Raw genomic sequence first — 4,222 nt, 5'->3', positions numbered from 1 at the left:
CATTCTAAGTGCTCTTTGATTTAGCTTCAAACAACAAAGCCCTCAGGAGTATTTACTCTTGAATGCTTTTTTAACCTCAGACTTCCCCATGCCTGTCAACTACACACTCTGTCAGCCTCAAACTTTCCCATGCCTGGCAGCCACACACACACACACACAACACACGCCCTGATCAAAGTGTAAGCACACACTTCACCTGCTTATAAAGCAGCCCCGCCCTCAACCTGTCAATCATCCTGTCTTTCCATGAAATCCATTTTGAAATCAAAGCACTTAGCTATTGGTGTTGACTTAATTTGACATAATGTGCCTTTTCCTTAGCATAAGGGTACATATGTTGTTTACACAACAATAAAGTAAAATAAAATGAAATAAAATATAATATAATACAATTTTTCAAAAATATTTTACATGTTGTACAGTATGATATTTTGTTATATTGTTAATTATGTTTTGTTTTTATATGTGTGTGTGTGTATACACATATGTCTATGACAGAGCTTTGCTATTAACTAAAAATTAGCTGATAATAAAAATCTATTTTTATAAAAATATTGTATGAAATATTTTTATATATTATAAAAATAATTGTATTTATATGGGTAGTTGACCTGAAGTGTCAAGCAGTTTTTGTCGTGTTCTGCATTATAATTAAGCAAAAACTCTTGTAAACAAATATTAATTAACATATGTTAATTTAAACCTGAAATATTGATTTTGAATAAAAAAAAAAATAAAAAAAAACGGTAATTGACATCTTATATTTTAGTTCCTCTATGTGACCATTTATAAGAATTTTTTTAGAATAAATCTATATTTAAATATGTAGTGTATCTGTTAATAATGTTATATAATATTAAATTGATGCATGTTAAATAACAGGTCTTAAAACAGTTTTGATCTAGATCACATTGTTATTAACTGAGAAGACTGGTGAACTGGCACTTGACGAAATGACTGTCATATATTGTAGTTCCCTCTTCATTGCAGTGGGGGGTGCTGATGGGCCACACATGACCCACATCAGTGTTGCATTGTGTTTGGTCTCTGGCTCCTGTCTTTTTTTGTTGTTTGGTTGCTTGCTTCAACAATGCTCTTCTTAGAGTCCTGCACATCCACTGCACTCATCTAAAGAGTGAATCATTTCTTTGGGGATCAGAGTGCTGTTCAAGTCGGCCTTCGTGTTTTATTGTAGCTGTCCAGCAATCAAAACATTTTGTATCAATTCAAATCCCTTAAACTGGACAGGCAGTTCTGGCCTTCACACTCTCTTGCACAATGGTGAGAAACAGAGAGACAGTGAGCATCCTGGACCGGCTCCTGAGTTTGAGGTTTGTTTTTCTGTTCGTGTCTCTCTCAGTCAGTGTAGGGATTAGGCCTGTAGTTGTCGTGCCCTAAGTTACCGTACAGATGTTAGCTGGGATAGCGTTGTCACACCAACCACAGCCTCCTGTCTGTATTGACGGGCTAGTTGGATCCTTCAAAAAAGCTTTCTTGCGTGTATGCAGGTATGTTTGTTTGTGTGTGTGTTTGTATGGTTTGGGGTGAGTCCAGTGTCATTTGTCAGACAAAAAAGCTACATGATAGTCAAGTACAAACAGTTTAGACATTTTCAGTGTTTGCTTGTGTAATGTTGCCCCCCTTTTAGTGCTAAAAAAATATAGTCATCAAAGTTTATACTTATTTAGCAGTGTTGAAATGTTAAGCTCAAATGTCTCTTTTCTGTTTAAATAGGTCTTTATGTGTTTGTATAGACAGTGCCTGGCTGAATAGGAGTTGACAAGTTTAAGCTACAATACAATGGTCTGTTTGCCTTTGAAACTCTTAAACCAGACTTTGAAACGTAACAATGCTTGAGGGATTTTTACTTGCCATGACAAAATTTTCACCTATCACAAAGCCACCAATATGGTGAATATCTATTTTTGGCAGCACTTTCATGTGTGTATAAAATGTATAAAAAAGATTATTATCCTCTATTTTACATGTTTTCATGACACATATACTTACTGTTCAAAAATGTTTTTAAAGAAATTAATGCTTTTATTCTGCAAGGACGCATTAAATTGATTATATTTCAAATAAATGCTTTCTATTCATCAACAATCCTGAAATGTTTTTATTTTATATCAAGGTTTCCTCAAAAATATTAAGCAGCAAAATAAATAAATGAGAACCAAATCAACATATCAATGATTTCTGAAGGATCACGTGACACTGAAGACTGGAGTAATGGCTGCTGTAAATTTTTATTAATTTTTCACAGTGTTACTGTTTTTACTGTGTTTTCGATCAAATAAATGCAGCCTTTGTGAGCATAAGAGACTTCTTACAAAAATATTTAGAAAATGTTTAAATTGTATATGTCTGTAAATAAAAACAAAAAACAAGTCAGTTTTACTTGTCAGACAAATTAACCTTGTTTTAAGAATGTTTAGTCACACAACTGATTGGTGAGGACTGCCTTGTTTAGTTTGTCAGGAGAAGATGATGTCTGAAATACGAGATCTCAGAAACATTTTAATACTTTAACTGCTGCTGAAAACTCTCTGAGCTCTGATTCCGACCCTGAAGGCCCCTGCTTGGGAAAGCTGATATAGGATCTGACAAGACAGGGCTTGACACAACAGTGCACTTCCCTGCTATTGTGTCCATTTACCTGCAGCCAGCCGCCTGCATTTGAGGATTTCCCCATATAAAGAGGAAGAGGGGAAACTTGTATGTGTTGACTATCATCATTCAAATACAACATGCAGGAGCCGTGGATAGAATAGCAGGGAGTGTGTGTACTGGGTTTAACATCGAGTGGGCATCCCATTAGAATCAAAAGTCATTGTGTTTGTAGAGGGGCACTTGGGTGTGTGTTTTTTGTGCATGCATGGCTGATCACTCCGGCTGCTTGTCAGATGGAGCTGCTCCAGGTGCTGGAGAATTTGGTATTCCCAGTCCAACCCAACATTCCCGTTCCTCCTGCTCTTTCTGTTCCTCCTCAACCACTCATAGACTCACATGATGATGCTCAAACTCAAAGGTCAGAGGTTACGCAGGAAAAGCCGACCTTTGTTTTAAATTTAAAATAATTTTGCGTCTCGTCTCTGTCAACGGTGATGGCTTTAGGGGTCAGAAAGAGGGCAAGACTCTTATCCAGAAGGCCAAAAACACCTGGAGAAAAAGATAACATTTCATTTCATAACATGACATTTCATCCTTCGATTGTCAGCATAGTCTGTGTGAATTGTGCATTGGGTACTAATCAAACAAGCTGTACTGAAAGTTTTTTTTTTCTTTTTTTACACATGACCAGCCTGACACAGCAACATTTGCTCCACCAATGGTTTGGGGTGGGACTATCTTTTTGTTTGGCAAATGGCATATGTGGAAAATGTTTAGAAAACCTGCTTGAAAATAATTAGTTTTTTTCAGTTCTTTTCAGTGACAGAAATTATATATGACATTTTAATTATATTAAAAAGTATATTACATTATATTTTTGCATGACAAAAGTATATTTTTATGTATATTTGGCTAATATATATATAAATTCACATATTTTTGGCTAATTTGTTGGATTTCGGTATAAATAATAGAATGTACTTTTGTCTTCTGTGTGGTCCCATGATTTTTTTTTCTTTTTTTGTGTCCTAAGATGTACATAAATTATATAATATATTATAATTATATTATATATAATATGATAATCAAGTATTATTTAATGATAGAACTTTAGTAATTAGAATTAAAACTTGATAACCATGTATAGACTTGTTCGGCATTGCTGGGGGGAACGCCCACAAAAACGTCATAACCGTTTATGCCGAGGGGGAAAACAAACCATTCGAATTAACGCGCGGAGACCTTTGTTAGGCGCTTGATCTTTACTTTTTGTGATGATTTCGATTGATTTTTGCTTGGTGTAATGCCGAAAAGTTGCTGTGTGGCGTTCTGTTCTGTACCTCTAATAAATAAAAAAACCCTGATCTGACGATGTATATGACTGATACACCGCAATGATCTGTCGTTAGTCCCATCCCCCTGCACCGCAACCCAGTTCTGATGGGGCTTACAGTAACCCTCCTTCGCATCACAATCAAATAAATCTCACTCCCTGATATTTTGTGATGTCATAATCTATTAAAACATTTATATCATATTATTATACACAATCCCTTATGAAAATTAGCAATGGTATTACTATAGTAAAAGTATAGTAGGCTAACCATGT

At 35.3% G+C, this 4,222-nt stretch overlaps 1 protein-coding gene across 1 annotated transcript in view; it reads left to right on the top strand.

Annotated features, from left to right (window-relative positions):
* Positions 1–1,309: 1,309 nt before the first annotated feature.
* The window catches only part of LOC107715972 (WD repeat-containing and planar cell polarity effector protein fritz homolog), a 59,907-nt gene continuing 56,994 nt past the window's right edge, over positions 1,310–4,222 (top strand). Inside the window, exon 1 of the mRNA XM_016522253.1 lies at positions 1,310–1,331. The gene's annotated coding sequence lies outside the window, so the exon portion shown is untranslated. The remainder of the gene's footprint in view (positions 1,332–4,222) is intronic.

The sequence above is a fragment of the Sinocyclocheilus rhinocerous genome, unplaced genomic scaffold, assembly GCF_001515625.1.
Source record: "Sinocyclocheilus rhinocerous isolate Xijiao unplaced genomic scaffold, SAMN03320098_v1.1 scaffold749, whole genome shotgun sequence".
NCBI classification, from domain to species: Eukaryota; Metazoa; Chordata; class Actinopteri; order Cypriniformes; family Cyprinidae; genus Sinocyclocheilus; species Sinocyclocheilus rhinocerous.
Note: the sequence above shows the minus strand (reverse complement) of the source record. Positions and strands in the feature narration are given on the sequence as shown.